This window comes from Solanum tuberosum, unplaced genomic scaffold, assembly GCF_000226075.1.
Source record: "Solanum tuberosum cultivar DM 1-3 516 R44 unplaced genomic scaffold, SolTub_3.0 scf00070, whole genome shotgun sequence".
NCBI lineage: Eukaryota > Viridiplantae > Streptophyta > Magnoliopsida > Solanales > Solanaceae > Solanum > Solanum tuberosum.
The window spans coordinates 1,195,251-1,219,809 of NW_006238996.1; positions in this window are offsets into that span (position 1 = coordinate 1,195,251).

Here is a 24,559-nt window from a genome sequence, read left to right on the forward strand (position 1 = left end):
TCAAGATGCACATGTCCAAGGAGGGACCGGGGCTAAGACAATTATTTTAGGGAAGGTGAGTTAGGTGTATTGAAAGAAGTGGTCTACATTAGGCTGAAACATTTTGGATCAAAGGGAACATTTATTTCTTTTGGTTGAATCATTTAGGCTTGAGTGGACTTATTTGAACAAGGGTCTATGACCATTTTCCAACTTCTAGCCTAGATTATCTTAGTAGGACCAACGGGGCAAGTTCTAGATTGGCACATACTGTATGAACATTCAAACTTTTCTCACACACACTTGGCACATTGTTTCATTATTAGATTATTTGATTACCTAGTTCAAGTTTTAGCTTAAGTCATGAGGTCAAATTGGTTTATTAACATGTCATATTAAGATCCACCACATTCAACTCATCAACCTAAAGATCTAGCACATTTCAAAACTTTTGGACGTGTATCAATTTCATTCTCTTTATGCCATCATACTTTCATTCTTCTACTTACTCCTACACATACATTCATAAACATGTCGGTTCAACATAAAATTAAATAGTCCTTTGGGGGAAAAGAACACAGACAAGAAAACCCCAAAGGAGGATTATGAGTTGGGTTACTCAGTCTTCACCCTATCACTCACAATCCATTTACCCCACCCTCAAAAAAATAAGGCGAAATCGCCCTTAATGCACAAAACTCAAAAGAAAAGCATAGGGTGGAGCAAACCTGTGGCGCAAATGCGCCGAAGACCTCTCAAGAAGTGGGTGGGTCTGGTTTCTCGAAGCCCGCTGGATCAACACTAGGGACACCATCAGTAGCGCCCTCACCAACCATGGGAGCACCATCAGTATTGCTCGGAATGCGAGATGGTCCAACATCCACCTCGCGGGCCCGCTGCTGTCTCCTTTACTCATCAAGTATAGATTATCTCTGAGCCTCCTCATACTGCTGGCGCTCCTTCTTCCTTAATCTTCAAGCCTCCTCAGTATCAGAAGTGTGGTCGGAGCAGTGGCGCTTCCCAGCAGCACGAGAAGAATTTGGTGGCGGCATAGTATCACCAAATAGAGAAGTCATCGCCACCTCATCCTCCGGTACCGCAGGGGTAGACTTTGGTACCTTCTCAACAGGGCCTAGTAGGGCAGCAACATCAGCACGAAGGTTAGCCAACCCTGTTTGGAACACGGTCACATCTATGGTCGGGGCTGGCCTCTCCAGGACTCTCAAATCAAAAGCATCCAGGCGCTTATGAACGACCTAAAACTTCTGGTCCATCATTTGTTCCATCCTCTCCTCGAACTCCACAATAGAATGCTGCATCCATGCCTTCATATGTTGAAGCAAAGTGGCCATCTGTGTCTCCAGTTTTTGGACTCGGGCTAGAGGAACAACAGTGGACCTTGAAGAAGGAGTGCCTCGGGAGGAGCTCGGGGCCTGACTAGTGGCCGAAGAGGGTGGAGCCTGGGCATCCACTCTAGGGACTAGAATGGCAGTGTTATCAGCCTGCATGGGTTCATCATCTATAGCAAGATCATCACCCAAACACGGTACCTCAACTTGTGGCTCTTTCCGAGGTGTAGCAAGGTTGGCATCATCCCGAATGAGGTCGATGTCCAGATTCTTGGTCGCATCAAGCAACCGATCACAATACTAACAACACGGGAAGAATTTGGTGGCGGCATAGTATCGCCTAATAGAGAAGTCATCGCCACCTCATCCTCCCGTACTGTAGGGGCAAACTCTGGTACCTTCTCAACAGGGCCTAGTAGGGCAGCAACATCAGCACGAAGGCTAGCCAACTCCGTTTGGAACGCGGTCACATCTATGGTCAGGGTTGACCTCTCCAGGACTCTCAAATCAAAAACATCCAGGTGTTTATGAACAGCCTGAAACTTCTGGTCCATCATCTGCTCCATCCTCGCCTCGAACTCCGCAATAGAACGCTGCATCCATGGCTTTATATGTTGAAGCAAAGTGGCCATCTATGTCTCCAGCTTCTGGACTCAGGCTAGAGAAACGACAGTGGACCTTGAAGAGGGAGTGCCTCGGGAAGAGCTCGGGGCCCGACTAGTGGCCGAAGAGGGTGGAGCCTGGGCATCCACTCTAGGGGCGAGAATGGCAGTGTCATCAGCCTGCATCTGTTCAACATCTTTAGCAAGCATCACCCAAAGATGGTACCTCAACTTGTGGTTCTCTCTTAGGTGCAGCAAGGTTGGCATCATTCCGAATGAGGCCGATATCCAGATTCTTGGTCGCATCAAGCAACCGATCACAATGCCAAATGGGAACAGAAGTATTCCTGTAGAGCTAGAAAATCAGACATAGGAAATGTAGGGTGATGGTGGTCTTGAAGGCCCTCTCATGGATCTCTATGATCAAAACGTGGGCAACATCAATCTCCAAACCCGCCATAATGGCTGCCAGTACGTCTCGATCACATATAACCATATTGTCCGCCTGAGTTGGTGACAGTCTATTCTAAACCAACAACTAGAAGAACCTCACAACAAAGCTCACTGTAGCCTTTCTAATACCCAGGCTAGGAGCCGAACCCACTCAGTGCGCTCCCTATCCGCAGCAATATGACGTGCCAGCCACCTAAAAAATGTCTCCCTCTTCTCAGTAACTCTCTGGAAAGACCCGCTCTGGAAAATGCCCATCTTGTAGTCATATTATGTTGTATTTATGAGTTGAGTGTGGGTTGGTCCATATATAATCCGACAAATGGTGGCCTCTGAGATGTCGACTGGGAACCCCCGCACCAAAATGGACTGAAGTGGAGGCTGAGCTGCGGGTTTGGCCCATTTAGATATTGAATTCAGGACGGTGGCAGCATAGGAGGCATAAAAATCTCTGGTCATCGCCTCACTGTAAGTCCTGAGGCTCCGTGCCATCCACTCAAATTTGTGTCTCCTGAAGAGCTCCTGAATAGCTGGTGCAGTATGGAGGCTGCCTGTAAGGACCTTGAGCTCCACAGTAACAGTCTGAGTCATCCTTCGGTGATTGTTCAACATAGTATCATTCTGATACAACTGAAACTGGCCCGCAATGCACCATTTGTTCGACTCATTGGCCTTAGGGGCAGGCTCAATGGAGACTAGGATGTCACCTGAGCTATCGGCATCAGAGGAAGAATCAGTGCTGCCACTAATACTACAACTAGACTACGACTCTGAGCCAATATGTGCTCCGATCTCTATGGGCCCCTCCTCAAACTGGGGACAGTGACCTCATCAGAGCTAACCTGTTGGGCTTTGTTCTTAGTAGTGTGGGGTACAGTGGGGAGATCCTAGTGACCGGTGGGATGTACTCAGTATCACTGTCTGCCTCTATCATGCGTCTGGAAGGGGCGACTAACTTAGACTTGCCCCCTCGTGTGTAGGTAGCATTTTGCTTTGGAGCGATGGTACCTTACAAGTGATCGAAGTTAGTGAGCGTGTAACTGCAATGAAAATCCTCGAACCTTTGCTAGCCTTCGACACCGAACCTGGACTTTGGAATTGTTGGGGAAGAAAATGGGAGTGGTGGAATGATTTGGGAGAGAATAGGGGAGATATAGGATTTGGATCAGTTATGGGAGTGATTTTGGGGAATTGATTTATGAATATGGGTATTTGGAGGGTTGAAATATGGTTGGGAGGGAACTTTGGAAGTGGGGGATGGTTTTAAAAATGAAAGGTTTTATAAAAGAGCGGTCCGAGTTGGGCCAAGAAGAACCCTAGGTTGGACCCATGAGACCCCGTCGACGGTCCGTGGGTCGATCTACAGACCGTAGGTCACTCTGACACTTAGAAAAATAAGAAAACTTACTTGGGATCTACGAATGCCATCCATGTCCGTGTATTGACCAACGGACCATCAATGGGGTCCGTAGACGACTGCATAACTATTTTCTATAGATTTTGCCTTTTCGTCCCTACACACATAGCAACCATTAGGACTTTCTTTTTATATTTTCTGGACACTTTTTAGACACATACCCTATTCTATAACTAGCCAACACTAAAACATAAAAATAAACACCTATCTAAATAGCTACAAAAATCAAAAAGAAAGAAGAAAACTCCTAAATAAAAAAGAAAAGCTTATAATTGGCTAGATTGTACATCTTGGGTTGCCTCCCAAACAACGCTTGATTTAACATCGCGGCACGACGGATACACCCTGATTACTCAGATTGCATTAAGGGGCCAAGCCTCTATCACTACATTGACACTCTCAGAATTTCCCACGTAGCTTTTTATCCTCCGTTGGTCGGTTTTGAACCTTGTCCCCTTCCTTTTCTCGAGATCAACCGCTCCATGTTTGGACACTTGGGTCACTCTGAATGGTCTGGTCCACTTGGACTTGAATCTTCCCGGAAACCAGCGCAACCTTGAGTTAAATAACAATACCAGATCACGGGGAGCAAATTCACGCTTTTCAGTCTTTTGATCATGGTGTGTTTTCTCCTTACACAAGGCTGCACCTAACTTCTCCTTACTAGACACTCCCAAATCTTGTCCCAGGATGTGACTCACCACAGATTCCGATTTAAGATCACTTTCCTGCTTCATAGACTTACAAATGTTAAAGGTCACCTCCTCCTTATTCATTCGGAACTTTATCTTCCCTCTCTCCATATCAACTAAGGCACGCCCGGTAGTGAGGAATGGTCTCCCTAAGATGATGGGGACCTCAAAGTCAACCTCACAATCAAGTAGCAAAAAATCCACCTGAAAAATGAACGACCCCATTTTCACAAGGACATCTTGGAGCACTCAAATAGGCCTCTTCACAGTTCTATCAGCCATAAGTAAATGCATGGAAGTAGGTTATGGCGCTCCTAAACCTAACTTCTTATAAATCGATAATGACATCAAATTAATGTTGGCACCCAAATCACACAAAGCCTTGGCAAAGTGCATCTTACCGATGGTGCAAGGAATAGTGAAAGCTCCGGGATCCTCTTTCTTTTGTACCAGTGACCTCGTAGAAATGGCACTACAATGCTGCAACCTCTCATCATTCTCAAATTTGACAACCCTCTTTTTAGTCACTAAGTCCTTCATGAACTTTGCATACCCAGACATTTTCTCCAAAGCTTCTATCAACGGGACAGTGATGGAAATTTGTTTCAACATAGTTATGAACATGCGGTATTTTCCTTCTTCAGACTTTGCACTAATCTTTGTGGGAAGGGTGGCGGAGTTCTAGGTATGGGAACAACTTTCTGAGTCAACTCAGCCTCCTTTTCTGCAGCATTTTTCGTCTCTCCAATGACCTCAATCTCATCTGCATCTTTTTCTACCACTCTTTCAACCTCAGATGGAATGGGGGGATCAATAGTCTGTTTTCCTCCGTGAGTCGTGATTGCCATACAATACCTATCATTTTTCAGATTTTGGATGGTGTTGCTAGGAAGTGTGCCAGGTTGGCGGAGATTCACTGTGGCAGACAACTGACTAAGCTCTTGCTCAAGTTACTTGATCGACATTGCATGGGCATCAACTTTCTGACCAATCTCGGACAGCTCAGTACGCATCTCTTTCACATTTTCATCAGTTGCATCAAACCTCTTTATCATCTTTTGCATCATATCCTCAATGTGATTCATACTAGTACCAGCTTCTCTATTACCAGATTCTCTACCAAGTGGGACATATGGCCCGACTCGATCATTTATGTTGCCATAGTTGTTCCGATTGTAGTTGTTATCACGATTGTAGTTACCATTCCGGACATAGTTTCCCTCACGATTGTAATTGCCATAGTTCCGACCTTGGTTTCCTTGACCTTGGTGCCAATTATCCGAGTTGGAACCTTGGGCGTTGGTTTGGAAACACCCCATCTGATCAGTAACCAAACATGCATCCCCCTCATAGTAACATTCCTCAACTGGTGGTGGTGGAATTCTAGTTAAGTAGTTTACCGCATTCACCTTTTCTTAACTTCCACTCACATGCTTTAGTACCAAACCCAATTCTGTCCTCATTTGAGCCATCTCTTCAAGAATATCATCATTGGCTTGACTAGGTGTAGTTTGGATTGCAAATGTATTCCTACCAGTATTCACCTTTCTAGTTCTCCATGCCTTATTATTCCGAGAAATCCTCTACAATTTTTCAGCGATCTCCTCAAAAGTGCACTCACCATATGATCCTCCATCAATAGTATCTAGCATAACTTTCCCATTATTATCTTGTCCTCTGTAGAAGTACTCCTTCAGTGACTCATCATCTATGTGGTGATTAGGAACACTTCTTATGAATGCAGTGAACCTATCCCATGAACTGCTCACAGACTCTCCAGGTAGTGCTCCAAAGTTATTCAGTTTATCTTTGTGATTTAGCTTGTTAGACACCAGAAAATACTTCGCCATGAACACCCTATGCAATTAGTCCCATGTATGAATCGAATTATATGGAAGCTCATAAAACCACACCGCAACATCACCGGTCAATGATAGAGGGAAGACTCTCAAACCTATGACATCCATGTACAACTCCAGTCGCCCCACAAAACTCTTACAGACACTTCTCAATTTAGCCATGTGACCATGCAGATCTTTTGAAGCTAGAGCAGAAAAAAATCCTCTCGCTGTAAGCATCTACATAGGACTGCTGGTTACCACAAATGTATGCCCTGGAGGTAGAAGAGGAAGAACAATAGGCCCTTCGGATTAAAATGTATTATATTCAACCCGGTAGTTATCACGAAGCGTCGGTGCTGGATGATTCTGCACCCTCTTTGCATCTCCGAGTAAATTACCACCATGTACCTGAGCGTACACATTAAAAACCCCAGGAGGCTACAATTAAACTCCATCACCTAGACCCTCCCCGATTGGATTGTTTAGTACCCCTTGGTTATTCATTTTTCTCAAAGTTTACTCAGCTCTGGATCGTATAGGGTCAATGGTTCGCCTCGACTCCATGTACTTGGCATACACTAGAGTAAAAACTAGTAGAAAACAAAACCAAAAACAAAACATAAAAATCAGGAAATACTTGACTAAAGTTCAATAATGTAGTTAAACTTAATCTAAAAGCCAAATTTCCCGGCAGTGGCGCCAAAATTTAATACGCTCAAATTACACCTCCCTAAAGAAATATAAGCGATCGTTGTCAAATAAAGAACCCAACTTGTAGGTTGAGGTCGAACCCACGAGGAATATGGATCAGACTTAAACTTAACTCACTATTTTATTTGTTTAGTCAAACTATTTCTGAAACAAGTAAATAAGGGGGGGGGGGGTTGTAAGTAAGTAACAAATTGTTGATTTAGTAACAAGTAAGCAAGATTCAACTTTGAGTTATCAATATGAGAAAGAAACTAGGGTATGTGTGTTCCCCACAATCTCTTAACGCAATAGTCCTTTCATAGTGTGGATTTAACTACTCATACTTGAAAGAACACAATTCAGAATTGGGTAAAAAGAATTCATGAACTTACAAGAAGAATTGATGAAACCCGAAATCTTCAATTGAAATTCAAAGAGAAAATTGTATAAAATGAATTCTGGAAATCAATTTGCTAAGAGTTTGCAAATTAATTCCAAAACACCAAAAACTAAGAGTTTACAATATTGTCTAACCCCCAAAAATGAGGTTTATAACTCCTATTTATAGAAAACAAATCTGAAATAAAACAGGAAACAAAATAAGGAAATAAATTAGTAGGACGCGACTTCTGTTGATGGCACGACCTACGGACCGTGGGTCAACCTACGGTCCGTAAGTCACCCTCCGAGGTTCAACACTTAGAAACTTTAATCAGAATGTGGAACCTTCAACTCTCAGATTATAAATGAAGGACGTGCGGGACGGACCGTGGGTCGACCTACGGTCCGTCGTTTTGCTCTGTGGTTCCACACTTCTCAGGCTTCCCTGATGTTCCACCTACGATGCACCACCTACGGTCCGTGGACTGGACTACGGTTCATCCTAACACTCTGTCGTTTGAGTTACTGAAACTTATCTCCAAGGCTAAGACCTACGACTACCCATCAACGGTCCGTCGATGGCACCGTTGGTGGCTAGTCCGTTGATGGCACCGTTGGTGGCTATTTCAGCACTTTTTAGCTTGCATCTTCATCAACCGCATCCAAGCCTATTTCCTGTATGAATTATACACAAAACATTATTTCTAATAACAAAATGGCCTAAGATACACACAAACTCTAAGTGAAACATATCAAAAATACCGTAAACTCACGGTATATAAGGTATCATTAGACAACCATTTTTGATGGCTTCAAGATTTCTTGATGAAATGATGAAAATCAATCAAGCTTGGTAAACTAATGAAGATCATGTGTCACTCCTATGGGAATACTTTAAGAGCAAGAGGAGATAAACCAGGAGCATGCCAAAAGCATTGCTAAATTGAAAGCTCAAGTTGATATTTTGTTCGAGCATGTCATCAGAATTAGAGAAAATTCAGTAAATGTCATATCCCGGAATGTGTATAATCAGAAGTTTTACTCAAGGGGTGAAAAATTGGAGGGTTCTTGGTCAAGCCAAGGCTTACCTTAAATCAAGGTTGGACCGAAAATATTTAGGGAAGTTGGTATGGAAACGAATGTCAAGATTAAAGTATACATCACTTAATGACTTGCATGACCCGGTGAGCACTCCGATTGAGGACTTGTTAACAAAAATTCTTGATAAAGTGGAATGGTCCAATATAATTTTACAAGAAATGAAGAGTGACATTTCAACATTTTCCACTACCGCGATCTCACACTCATCATCCATTAAGTTACTCGAACAAAAGATGGGTTAGTTGGCTTCCCTTGTATATTCAAGTCCCAATGAAGATTTGGTAGCCCATGTGAATGAAAATGTCACGCCCCAAAATAGTAGGTGTGTGCATCAGTCGGTTCGATTCGGTTTTATGTATTATTGGTTTGATTTATCAGTTTTTGGTTTTTAAATATGTTAAACCAATAACCAAACCAGTAAGATATTTTTTATCGGTTTTCGGTTTATCGGTTTTTGGTTTAACCAATAAGAAAATATTTATAAAACAAATATATGACTTTTCTAATAAATTTGATGCGAAAACACAATAATGTAACTTTACAAATGCTTATAAAATAGAAACAATAAGAACAAACATGAAAAAAACTATACAAGTGTAACACAAAGAGAAATTAAGAAGAATAGAGTTCTTACTTTAGATTTTAACGTTTTGTATGTGAAATTGTGAACTCAAAGTCATTGTTAAGTGTGAATTGAAAGCTAAAGGATAAAGAAAGTAACTAGTAAGATATTAAGATTAATATATAATATTTATGTACAATTAAAAGTAGTAAATTACTAGTCTTAATGGGTTATCGGTTTAACCAATAACCCAATGTTAAAAACTAATATTGAACCGATAACCCAATAGTTTTTGTTTTACAAAACCATTAAAAAGCCGTTAACCCAGTACCCCAATAACAATAAACCAATAACACTTTTATCGGTTCGGTTTTTTCACACCCCTACAAAATAGGGAAACGTAACTAGCACTCGATACCATATTCGGTTGAGTTAGCCACTGAAACAGACTAGCTAACTAAAACCTGGGACAAAAAATAGCGGGCAACACAACATCTGAAATGTGAAGTCTGTACCATGAAGGTCATGACCTGAATGACAATGAACCATATAAACAATTGTAGACAAGCCAAAAGTAAAGATGTACTAGCTAGCCGATGACGCTGAAGACATACCTACTTGCACACACATATACATGCCAAGCCTATGGGTTGGAGACTGAAACCTACAAAAGAAAACCCAAAATACTGTGTCCACAATAGCCTCTACGAATGACATAAGGACTATCGGGACAAGGCTCCGACTATACCCAAACTGTACAACAAAAGTAACCATCCTCTGATAGTCCAAGATAAGATGGAGCTTACCAACTCACAGTTGAAATCGAATCCTAGTGGGTGGGTCGATCAGAGTCTCTGCCTGAACCTGCTCGCAAGAAACACAAAAAATAATGTCCCCAAGCAATGGGACGTCAGCAGGAATAAAAATGTAATGGTATGTCAGACGGAAAGTAGAATCATAAATATATGTTGTAAAAGAGTAAAAGAGATACCACCTGAAACTGAAACTCAAATAATCTCCATGGCTGACATCTGACCTCCTACTATTTATATATGCATGTTATGCTTGTACAGTCGCATGTCGGGAATACATATATATAGATGCAAATGCATGACATACCCAACCAAATTCTAGCAATGGTTGTGCTTCTCGAGAGCTATCCAACATCATCTTCAGCAACTTGTGGCTATCGCTGTCTCATACATATAAATATATGCAATAGGCCTCATACCTCCCGATTATAGCTCGTGAGTAGAATGTATAGCATGCCATGTCATGAATTGATAATGCATATATGTTACCATTTTCATGTTGCAATCTTTGCCCGTTTTTACTCTTGTTCTCATAACCCCGTAATCACTTTTGTTTGACATGTAAATGTCTCATGGAACTTCATATGTTTTTCCGAATAAGCTTGAAAACTTAACTCAACTTTTAGAAAGATAACATAACCTTGAAGATGTTAATAAAAAGTTTAAGGTGCTTTACTTATTTCCCATACTTGGTTCCTAGATAATTTATAAAAGAAAGTATTTCAAAAATCAAGTGTTCTTATAGTTTAAATGTTTAAGTTATGCTTGATAGTTTTGAAAATCATATGTTACTTTAATGAATTTTCATGATAATCTTTAGCAGGCAAAAAGGGCTGGTTACAAATAATATATGTCTCCCATAATATATTTAAGTAACACCACCCAAAGAAGAATACAAATTCATCACGTGGACATATAATCAAGGAAACCGATAAAATGACATGAAGATGTCGAGTACCCTATTTATCCGAACAAGTGGAATATTAAAATAATAGAATCATGAAAATAATTCAGCTGAAATCCCAATGCCTTTCATAGAAGGTCTTTCTATAAAGATTATAGCAAAATATCATATTTGTCGTTTTAGAAATTTCCCAGTAGTCGTGCTAAAATAAAGGACAGAGCTTAGGCTTAACATACCTTTCAGATGAACGCTCGAATGCATATAGTTTTTTCATGAAAGTTGTTTCTTACATCCTACACTTTACAAACAATATATATACACACCTTGTACGCACCTATAAACAATTTATAATTGAGCTTACATCGACAGATTTACCATATGGCCCCAACCTGACGAAACGTCCGTAGAACTTCGTAAAAACAATCATAAAAGACTCCCAAAATGATTACCTTAGAAAACCAAGTGTAAACCTTAAAGAAACACCAATAACTACCACTTTATATCTTTAAAAACTCCAAACACAGCTAATATAAGGGGAAAATGATTGCCACGTGTAGAGATCACGTTTCTAGGCATAGGGGCAACCTTCAATGGTAGAAATTATTCAAACTAACCTTCATCATGAAAGAACTCTATTAGAACCCTCTCTTCAACTTTGTTTCTAGTTAGGAAGTAAAAATAATATTTTTATGGGTTAAAAAGTCGAGTAGCCAACATACCACATTTTTTAGCCGACCCGATTCGCGACACGGGTTATGCCCAGGCAATCTACAGTAAAACGCTCATAACATTTTACTCCAATGCCTATTTAATGTGGGGTTTTGTGCATTGCAAACTAGACTCGTAGACCTTTCATTTGATAGGTCATAGGACTTGTAACTCTTTATATATATTGGGATAAAACATCCAAGACATTTGACCCAAAGTTCATAAAATTTTATTAGAGAAATTTCGATAACTTTTGCCGACGTTAGTTTCACTAATTCTCTTGACTTCAAAACTTAACATACGATTATTGTTCTATTATAATACCTCATAAATTTTAGAAACTCATAGGTTTATCCCTAAGGTATGGGTTAATTTAAACCTTTCAAATGTGTGACATGCTACCTGAACCATTTATTTAATCCTGAACCTTTGTTTGAGGGATTCCTTTGACCTAAAACTTTAGTTTAGTTCCTTGATATTGCCAGCCATTGCAATCTTAATCTCCAATATACTTTACCAATTCGTATACCTTTCATATAACAACGTCATACTAAGCCACATATATTATGCAAGAATAGAGAAAAAAGTATGGGATCTCAAATTCTACCCCCCTTATGAACATTCACCCACGAATGGATCTAGACAATTCTTTGGTTGAATTTTTTTCCCATAACACTTTATTTGCGAGTCTATACTTGTTAAAGTTGCAAACCTAAAGTCAAATTCTGAAAATTCCAACTACTAAGCTTCGTTTAGCTATCTCGTAAGAATACATATAAATTGCACTTTCAAGTTATTTAAACTCCAATTAAATTGTCGTGAAAAAATAATTGTCTATTATCAAAATGTGACTCACCTTATGTCGTAAACAATTGGGGATACTCCTTCCTCATTTCCTCTTCCGCTTCCCAAGTCTTTTTTTCGACGTTGTTATTTCTCCACAACACTTTCACAGAAGCTACATATTTAGTTCAAATCTTTATTACTTGTCGATCTAAAATAGTTATTGGTACCTCTGCATAAGATAAATCTTCACAACACGAATATTCTGCCACGAACAAAGGTAGACTCTTGGTGTAACATGGCGTATAGGACCCTGAGAGGCCCTACACAAGCCACTTAGCATACCTCATAAAAAATAATAGAAATTCAAGAGAATTTAAAGACAATTTCAAAACATAAGAGTTTTATAAAATGAAGCGGAAGTCTAACAATGTCTCAAAGCCATCTAGTACATACGAATGATCGGGACGTGGCCCGTACATCAAGTTCAAAACTGAAATATAAAGTCAATATTAAATAAATGCTTGAACATCCAAATGTGAGGCCTCACCAATCTTCAACTTATACTGAGAGATCCCTCGCCATGGAAATGTGAATCTGGAGTGTCTGACCCTATGTTTGGCGAAATGTAGGAAAAAGTATGTGTTAGTACAAAAATATACCAAGTATGATAGGAATGAATAAAACATGTGATAAGAGGCTAAAAGCATAATCTCATAATCAAGGTCAATGAAAGTAAATCGCCTTTTCCTTTTGAGCTGGCCTTAGTTCATCATAACTTGTGGGAAGTAGCCTTAACAGACATTTAAGACCATGTGAGCTATAACAAGGAATCTGGTGTCTCCCACACCAAAAAGGCTATCCTACTTGCCAAGGTAAGGACCATGAACTTCTAGCTTATGTGGATCCACTAGCTAATATTTATCTAGACAACCTATGTTGGCACATAGTTTATGGGAAATGGGTAATCGCCACGTGTCCATTCGGTACTAAACTAAACTTCCATGGAATGTTCATTAATCTTATCTTATCTTAACATTCATGAGACATGGGTAATCACCTCTTGTATTACATTATGGGGACATGGGTAATCACCTCTTGTCCTTTAATTAGAGGACATGGGCAATCGCCTCTTGCCTCAACATTAGAATAGTTCCTTAACATTGGTTCATTTTAGGTGAGAAGACCTTTCAACCTTAAGAACGCTAATTATATGAGAAATTCCTTTCACAACAATCAACCATAACATTTATGCTTTACTGTCAAAGAAACTCATATCATTATTTCATCAATTTCATAAGAACATGCATATTTGCATAATTCACCTTTCATAGTTGAAAACCCCACTTTCAATCATCAAAATATAGAAAGCATGGGTTAAGCATGGGTTCATGGTAATTCATATTAAAATCATGGAATTACCTCAATTCATGCATAATACTTCATAAATCAATCAATTAAGTCAATATAAAAAGGAACCCATAACATAAAAGAAAACCCTAACTTAAATTGGAAATTTCTAACTTCAAAATTGAGAGATTTAGGAACTCTATGGAGGAAAGGGTTCCATAGATGAAAACTATCATACCTCAATGAAAAAATCTTGACTTCAATGGTTGAATTGGAGACTTGACTTGAAACCTCAACCTTCTTCTTCGACTTCTAGAGAGAGAAATATTTGAGAGGATGACTTGTTCTTCTTTTGAGAATTTAAGAGAACGAATTGATTGGGAAGATTTTAAGGGTTAGAAACGTTTATATAGGGCTTCTAATAGAGGTTAAAATGACATAGTATTAGGCTAGAACAATTAGTAAAAGACCTAAAAGTCCTTATAGAATAACTGTCGACCCCCGTCAACGGCCCTACCTACGGTCTGTTGGTCAGACCACGGACCGTACAAGTTGGTCATCGATAGAGTTCAAAGACTGTGATTTTTGAGACCCCAATGATGGACCCCACCTACGGACCATGGACCGCAGTCGTAGGTCCCAAATATTGACCTCAAAATTCTTCTAAGTTTGGAACACACCTACGAAACCTACTTATGACTCGTGCATAGGTCAACGAACTATCCTGGTGAACCGTCAGAAAAGTAAAGGATTTTGACAAATCTTAAGGATCTAGACTGGCTAACCATGAGCCAACCTATGGTCTATGTATCAGTCCACGGGCCGTGGGTGGCTTCATCGGAACTGGCACCCGATCCTAAAAAAGCTAAAAAATTTACCTTTTTTAATTCGGCATGTTACATATTCTCAATGGGCATAATACGTGAAAGATATCCAATGCACTTCTGCAACATAGATACATGAAATACATGATGGATGAAGCTCGTATGCCACTGTACCGATCTTTCGAATAATCTTATATGGTCCAACATACTATGTAATGAGCTTCCCTTTCTTTTCGAATCGCATGACGCCCTTCATAAGAGATTCTTTCAAGAAAACCCAATCTTTTACATCAAACTCTAAGTATTGTCGTCGAACATCTGAATAATACTTTTACCAACTCTGTGTTGTATGCAGTCGATCTCTAATAATCTTAACCTTTCCCATCGCTTGTTGGACTATATTGAGACCTAGAAACTCTGCTTCCCCGATCTTAAACCAACCATAGGTGACCTACACTTCCGCCCGTATAGTGTTGTTTAAGGGGCCATCTGTATACTTTCTTGAAAGTTGTTATTATAAGCAATGTCAATAAGAGGTAGATCTTCATCCCAACTTCCTTTAAAATCCAGCACAAATGCACAGAACATATCCTCAACAGTCTGAATAGTATGTTCTGCCTGTCAATCAATTTAAATGGTCTAAGATTTACTTGAGTGCCTAGACCCTTCTAAAATGATCTCCAAAAATGTGTTGTAAACTGAGCACATCGATCCGAGATAATAAATAATGGAACTCTGTGAAGGCGAACAATCTCTTGAATATAAAGCCTGGCATAATATTTGGCTGAATATGTCGTCCTAACTGGCAAGAAATGCGCAGATTTTGTCAGCCTATTGATAATTACCCAAATGGAATCATACCTCCGTGGAGTGCGAGGCAAATCACTGGTAAAGTCCATATTTATTATGTATAATGGAAGATCAATATAGTGAGTTAGGCCTCCAGGCCTCTGATGTTCTGCTTTAACTTGTTGACACTTGGGACATCAGCTACCATCTTCGCAATGTAATTTTGATTCCATTCCACCAATAGATTTGTCAAAGTCCGTATACATCTTTATCGCTCCAGGGTGAGCTGCATATCTAGAATAGTTGGCCTTTGAAAGAATCTTTTTACAGAGCTCTCCAACTGTCGGTACACATAAGCAACCATGGTATCTAAGGACTCCATCTTTAGTTTGCTCAAATAAAGGTTGTTGCTACTGTGGAATTCTTTCCCTTAGTTTCCTAAGCTCAAGCTCTTCATGTTTCCGCTAGTTTAATTCAGTAACAAAGAAAAATTCTACCATATTCTGAACGACCACACATCCACCCCCTGCATCTACCAAGCGCACCTGCAAATTAGCTAGTTGGTCAAGGTCTTATGTATTTCAGCCTTATTAGCTTCAGCGTGACATAGACTACCCATGGACTTATGTCTGAGTGCATCAACAACAACATTGGATTTGCCTGGATGATATAAAATGTCAACAACGTAGTCCTTTAACAATTCTAGCCATCTCCTTTGTCGTAGGTTCAACTCCCTCTGCTTAAGTAAATACTGAAGGATCTGGTGGTTGGTGAAAATATCAATATGAACCTCGTATAGATAATGCCGCTAAATTTCTAAGACGAAGACAACTGCGGCCAACTCAAGATCGTGAGTAGGATAATTCTAGTCATGTTTCCACAACTGTCTAGAGGTGTATACGATAACCTTACCATGTTGCATAAGAACACAGCTTAGGCCAATTCTGGATACGTCACAATAAACAACATAACCCTCATTTCCATCCGGAAGAGTTAGGATAGGTACAGTGGTAAGAAAACCTTTTCTTTAGTTCCTTAAAGCTCTGTTCGCATGCCCTGGTCCACTGGAACTTAGATGTCTTATGTGTCAATTTTGTCAGTGGTTAGCTCAATCTCAAGAATTTGTGACAACGATATCCCATGCCTCCTAGAGATATTCCCTTGCATTTGACATTGAACACAACACTGTCAAAAGGTATGGGCATCTCAAAACATTGTGAGCCAACAGTAACCACATTGTAACACTTTAGAAGATTTATGTATGCCTCCATGATGTCCCCCCAGCTGATGAAGCATGGCAGGCATCAAGTATCTCTTGCATCTCAACTTCAGGCACACAACGCCGGATAATACTGTCAAAGCATTCCCTAAAAAGGAAGGATTCATCCCATACATACCTCTTCACATTAAATAATAACTTCCTCTTGTGATGGCTACTCAAATCTTCCGATAACAGCCAACATACGATGAAGTCCGCATAATCGGCATACCAACTGAAGAGGTTTATGAGATCAACATTACTTATTCATCAGGGAAAGCATTGTCAATGTCTCTTCCGTCATCCACTTCAGTATCTACTTCAAGCCTTGATAGGTGACCAGGTACTTGGTTTTCACACTCATATTTATCTCTCACCTCAAAATCAAATTCTTGAAAAAGAAACACCCATTGAATTAGTCTTGGTTTTGCATTTTTCTTTAACCTCAAGTACCTTAAAGTGGCATGATCAGTATGCACAACAACTTTGGCTCGCCTACTGGGAAGGCAGTCTGCCTTACAAGTTGGGCGAGCTCAGGTGAGCTAGCCAAAATTTCAAAGAACTCAAGCAGATTGAGCGGAGTCAACTCCAACTCGGTGATTCACCGAATTGGTTTCGGCAGGCTAAGATAAGTCCGCCAAAAGTGAAAAATTAAAAAGAGCAGGTTTGAAAGACTGTGCCTACTCCCGCTTGGCAATATGTCGAGTGGGTTTGAGCGGACTAAGACAAGCCCACTGAATGGAACATTATTCAGGTCACATATTCAAGAAAGGAAGACGATCAAGGTCTTATTCGACGATTTGCCTAACTGCCTTGGCGAGTTAAGACAAGCTCGCCAAACAGACAGTGTTCACCCCAATGCCTATTTTTTGTGATTTTAACAACAATACGCAACAATATCTAGTTCCTTTAAACTTTACAACCTATCCACATGTTTTTCTATCCACGGGTACTCAGACTTCCCCCAGATATAAAAAAGTATTGCTCAAATCGAAGATTAGCCCTTAAGAAAGTCGTTACTCCATCTATCATTGGGAAAAATCATGCAATCGGAGCAACCCTTGGTTAATAAGACTTCACCCGCATCAAATTAGACCAAGATCCAATAAAAATTAGGATTTAATTTCAACAAACAACCAACACAATTAATTTTAGCAATGCTAGGCACAAATTCAAATATCTATCTAATGGGTACAATTCAATATGATCAGTTAAGCAATACCTATCTAACAACATACTTTAAATGACCTTCATCCCATATTGAAAAAAACAATTTTAAGCTCAAACAACAAGATATAAATAAAACACCAACCTCAAGTAGAAGCAAACACAAGCAAACGAGGGAGACTAGGGTTTGGGTCGACAAAACACTCAAGACAAAGCACTCCCAGTATTTAAAAAGTACACAAAAGAGGCAGTCTCACAAAACAATATAATATTGGAAGCTTAGGGAAGAAAAGGAGCTCAATGATATCAAAGGGTTTCTTTTTGAAAAAGAAAAAACCCTTTGCCTCTTATGTCAAGTGAATTCGATGGTCATGACTAATGTCACTCAGTGAATTCAATGAATCTCCGAAGGGAGTTGAAGCTCGCCAAAGAGGCCTGAATGGATACCAAAGTTGGAGATTGATTCGGGAAACTCGATGGAGTCCGCATAATGTACTTCAACGGATCGAAATTTGGAGCTCAGATAGCTTAAGTTCACAGTACACTTTTCACATTTTCCAGCTCAAAATGAGGGCAATAATAAGCCCGCCTAGTGCATTCGGCATATCGCCGTTATAGTTCTGGCATCTCCTAACTTTTCTTCACAACACTTTGACTTTCTTTCAACCTACACTCACAACACACATTATTAAAAGCAATAAAAAAAATTTAAAACATGGGTTGCCTCGCATGAAGCACCTTATTTAACATCATGGCATGACATAGTTCTCGATTTCTCAATGTTCATTTCTAGATTTGGGACGGTGTCACTAGGAAATGTTCCTTTGTGCCTCGGATTGAGATGGGTGGACATCGACACATTTCAGTTTCTAATTTACTGATAGACACTGAATGAGAGGTCACTGTTTTAGATAAGGTGGAGAAGTCATTTTTTCAATTCTTTTAACACCTTGTCGGACCCTTCAACCTTGTTGAAAATCCTTGTGAGCATTTCGTTGGTTCGGTTTCTTTCTGGAGCAACTGGTTCTTTTGGTCATGGATGATCATGGGGAGGAATATATCTCTCTTTTTCAATCTCCCTATCTCTCCAATTTCTACCTCTTCAATCTTTCCAACCACTATCTTTTTCCTTATTCTAACCTTAGTTCCCACTTTGTCTTTTGTAGTTTGGGTAGGTACCCCCCATATGGTTCCCCAAATATTGTACTTCTTCATTGAATAAAGCCTCAAACTTGGCATGCTTTGGGAATTTCCCACTACTTGTTCCAACCACATTAACCAATTTCAATCCACCACACATGACATGCTTGGACAACAAATCGATTTGCATTATCATTTTGGCCATGTTCTCATCTCACTCATTCTTTTTATCAATTTGTTCCTTACTCATACTCACTATTAAAGAAACCACTTGGCCCTCTCTAGTATTCCATGCTCGGTTCACTTTGGCCATGTTATCAAGCAACAACGATGCTACCTCATATGGTTATCGCATCAGCCCACCTTGGGCAAGTCTATCAGTGACACTGTTGTTGATTCAATCGAGGCTACAATAGAAGTATTGCAACAACAAATGGTCTGGAACACCATGTGTTGGACATTGCAAGACTATTTTCTGAAACTGCAACCATGTCTCATGAAGAGGTTTACCTCTGATTCTTTTGAAATTTCGGAGTTGGTTCCTAACTTTCACCATTTTCGAGGGGGAAAGAACCTTTTCTAGAAGTCTTCAGTCAACTCCTCCCAATAAGTGATAGAATCATTTAGCAATTCCGCCAACGACCAAGTAGCTTCACCCATCAAACATAACGGGAATAATGTCAACCTTATAGACTCTTGTGAGATATTTTTGAACACAAAATACCCACACACATCCACAAAATTCTGAAGGTGTTTATGGGGGACTTCATGAGCTAAGCCCCCAAACATTTCTCTTAGTTGGAGCAATTGTAGCATTATTCCGGTTACATGAAAAATTGTCCTCCCAACTGTGGGAGGTAACCGGATGGCTCCCAAGGTTTGAATGACGTTCATCTACATGTTATTCAAATCACCCATATTGTTCTTTTGACCGTAGTGACTATCATTGTAACTACTTTGGCCACTCATGTTTTAGACCTATAAATTAGAAAACAATAACACCAAGCAACAATTTCACTACAGCTAAATAAATTTACAATCTAATTTCTAAAAAAGCATTCTCAGGCATGATTCTTCGATAGCGGCTCCATTTTTTATAACACTCAAACTACTCTCTAAAAAAGTCTAAAGAGTAAGCGATCGTTGTTAATATAAATACCCAACTAAGAGTTGGGGTTGAATCCCCTAGAGAATGATATAGCACAGAGAATTCTATCAAAAAATTTGGAATGTAAATCCATTCATTTGTAACAATAAGAACATTTGGGTGGATGATTCCACTAAATTTAAGAAAAGGGATTTGTTATAACTAGTAACAAATAAAGAAAGATTTCAAAAATGCAGATAGGTAACAAATAATCTAGGTATACGGGGATTGGAAATCGATATCACATAGGGGTAATTGTGTTGCTCTATAGTGATGACCATTCATGGATAGGTTGGGTCATCTTTGATGACACTAATCTTCTTTTGATCTCATAGTATCAGTTCATATAATCTCCTTTCGGTCTTATCTATGTGCATAACTAAATAACCCAATACCTTAAACTATTCTCCCTTTCGATGCAGAAATAAGGCAAATAGATCTGAACCATAATCTTAATTTTCAAATAAATTGCAGACATCAAACCTAAATTGGGAGTATCAAACTAATTACCCACTTAAATCAATCACTTTCGAGCATCAATCAGAGATTGGAAGTAGGAATTAAGTTTTCAACCTTAACATATAAGTTAACCCATGATAATTAGCCCAAATCCATGTATGAATAGCAGCAAAACAAAGCATAACACAATACCTACTACATTAAATCAACACCTAACCCTATAATTGCACCCCTAGACTTTGCAGTTTTAGCCACTCATTACAAAGTGTAAATAAATTATATCTTGCATGAAAGAAGTCATGGGTAACCTGTAATTAAGAAATTACAAGCAATACCCAATTCTATTTCAACTTCAATAGCAAAGTTGGAAAACCCCAGAACTAGACAAGTGTTCTTCACAAAGTAAATTGTTTCTCTCTCTAAAAGATTCAAAACTCTATAATAATTTTTGGCCCTCTTCTCTATCTCTCGTTTGGGCTATTTATAGTTTTCCAAAAATTGTCCCAAATTCAATATGTGACCCATTCAGTGACGTTAGTTAGGCTTGTCAAGCACATTTGATGGATCACCAATTGCTCCTTAACTCGCCTTTCTCTTGCTCGAGCTCATTGACTCTTCCTTTCACATTCGACGCTTCACCGATTACTACCTTTGTTTGCCCTTTAAGCCTTCAATTTTTCTCCAAGTACTGTCAGCTTTGGTGATGGTCACCTGGTTTTCCATTTGCATTCGTCGAGTCATCGTTCCTCTTTGAGTTTATCGACCTGCCTCAATTAATTCAATTTTCATGCACTATCAACTTGGGTGAGGTTTTACCAATAGGGAGATCCGCCCTTCATGTTAGGTGATCAACAATGTGGAGTGTACACTTCTTTTTATGTTGTTGGCCCTTCTTTCACACGTTCATCCTTGCCTTGTCCCTTAGCCTTCATAGCTGCAAATCATTAAAATATCATTAGAATAGGGAAAAAATAAGCATTGAAGATCCAAATTATTGAACTAAATAGGCCTCAAATGACTGTAAATTGACCACTCATCAGCCTTCCACCATGGATTTGAGTTGTTAGCATGTGATTAATTTAGGAGTTAAGGTGGCCAAATTAATCTATCTCATATCTAAAATTGATGCTTGTAAAAGACCAAATAAGAGTGGGTAATTAGCTCTATGTTTTCAATCTAGCTTAATCTAGTTTTGAAAGTAAAGTAATGGGTTGAATTGTAAATCACATAAATGAGACCCAAAGGAGATTTTATGAACTAATGTTATGAGATCGAAAAAAGATTAGCATTATTGAAGATGACCCAACTTATTCATGGTCGTTTAGATTTATTGAGCAATACAATTTTACCCCTATGTGAAATTGATTTGAAATCCCCACACCCCTAGAATCGATTTAAATTTCTTAAACTCTGTTTAGTTTAATTTGTTGCTCCTACTTGATCTTGAAATTATTTTATTATTTTTTGTGGAATAATCCACCTATTTGCCTCATCTAATACAATAGATTAGTCACACTTTAATTCACTTCTTGATCCACATCATTACACTACTCCTTGTGGGATTCAACCCTGACTCTTAATTGGTAATTTTTATTGAAAATGATCTCTTACTCTTTGGATTTGTTTTGGAGAGTAGTTTTAGCATTATCAACAGAGCACAAACACATAAGGACTACGTGTTTGCCTACTATGTGACTGATTGAATGACGAGTTTTCAGACCAATGCCAAATATATGATCAAGATACTTGGCGCCAAGGTAAATAAACTCGAATAATAACTTCAACCAGTATGGGAACAATGACCAAAACACGGGCCATAATAGAGATGGTGAATGGATGCAGAGAGATAATTAAAAGAATGAGAGAAGTGATGCGTACATTACAGGAAAAAATCATGAAGGAGGATGAAGTTTATCAAGGCTCGAAGACTTGATGGCCAAAGTGTGGAAAAGGATTGAAACTTCTGATGAAAATATCAAGGAGATGCAAAGCGAAATATTGGGTATGAATCAGAAGATGGAGTTACATGCAACAACTATTAGACAGGCTGAGCAGCAACTAGTCCAGATATCCACAACCTTGAACAAAATCTAGAATGGAACACTTCCAAGCAATAAAGTCTATAATTCAAAAAAATGATGGAATTTACATGGCAATGACTACTCAAAGTGGTAAGTAGACTGTGGATCCGCCAATATAGATAGTGGTAGAAAAATCAAATGATCCTGAATCTATTAAGGAGGAACATATGGGTGAACCTAAAGAAAAAATCAGGAATAAGAAGGAAGACAGTCAAATCATAACTCGCATGACACAACCTTCTATACCATTTCTGTATAGATTTGCTAAGAAGGTTGAGGAAGGAAAGTATCACAAGTTTATCTTAATAATCAAGCAACTCTCAGTAAACGCCCCTTTGGTTAATCACTTGAATAACTTGCTCGGTATGCCGTGTTTACGAAGGATCTGGTGAATAAGAAAAGGGTTGTGAGTTGTGAATCCGATCATAAGTTGCATCATTGGATTGCCATAGCCACACACTCTATTGTGCAGAAGAAAAAGGATCATGGCTTGTTACAATTCCATGCACCATTGGACTATTAAATTTTGCTAGATATCTATTTGACTTGGGTGCTAGCATAAATTTGATGACACTAGTAGTGCTCCATTAATTGGCCTTGGTAGCCCCCAAACCGACTACAATGCAACTACTTATGACAAATTGAATAGTGAAAAAGTTGGTAGGCGTTCTCCATGATGTCGTTATGAAAGTTAAGGCTTTTATATTCCCACAAGATTTCATGGTTCTTGAATGTGAGGTTGATTTTAAGGTCCCATCATCCAATGGTGACCATTCCTTGCGATCGGACATGCGTAAGTTAATATGGAAAAAAGGTAGATGAAGTGCAAGCTAAATGATGAAGAGGTTAATTTCAATATCTGTTAGTTTATGAATCATTCTAGTGACTTGAAGGTTCTTTCAGTGATTGATCTAAATGATGATGAGAATCCAAAGGTACATATTGAGGAATATGGTATTGAAGCATTGGCGATGGTGATCATGAACTTTGATTGGGAGAACATTGCAGAATGCAAGTATATGGATTCCCTCACCAGAATAGGGTTGTATTGACATACTCTAAAAATCTAGATTTGGATATGAAGACTCGAACAACTGTTCCAAAAAAACATTTTTTAGGAGCCTCTACTTGTAGAGTTTAAGGCTCTTCCATCTCACTTTAGGAATGTTTTCTTGGGCGCCGACTACATTTTCACGGTTATCACAGTTGCAAACTTAGACACAAGGCAAATGAAGGCTTTGACTTATGTGTTGAAGGATTTCAAGAGGGCAATTAATTGGTCAATTGCGGACATAATAGGTACATTTCTAGGGATATGCTCTCATAAAATCCAATTCATTCTTGGCTATAAATCCAATATTAAACATCAGCACATACTATATCAACCTATGCAAGAGGTAGTCAAGAAGGAGATCATCAAATGGTCGGATGCTAGTATGGTTTATCCTATTGTAGACATTAAGTGGGTACGACCAGTTCAATGTTTTTCAATGAATGGAGGATTCAGTATGGTCCCCAATGCAAAGAATGAGCTCATTCTAGCGAGGCCAACCACGGGTTGTAGAGTGCATATGGACTATTAAAAGTTGAACACATGGACAGAAAAAAACCACTTTCTAATGCCATTCATGGATCAGATAATAGACCGTCTTACTAGTAAATGATGATATTTTTTCTTGATGGTTATTCAGGTTAGAATCAGATAATGATTGCACTAATTACCAAAAGAAGGCCGCTTTCACATGTCTATATGGAACGTTTGCATTCAAAAGGAACTACTTTGGGTTGTGTAATGCGCTAGCATTATTTTAGAGTTGTATGACGTCCATATTTTCAGACATGGCAGAGGACACTATAAGGTATTTATGGATGATTTCTCTGTGGTTTGTGACTCATCTAATTATTTTTATATCCATTTAGGTGATGTGGTCAAAAAAATTAGAGAATGCAGTCTGGTAGTTAACTGGGAGAAGTTTCACTCTATGAAAAAATAAGGTATCCAAAAAGGATTTAGAGGTTGATATAGCGAAGATTGAAGTGATCGAAAAATTTCCTCCGCCAATATCTGTAATG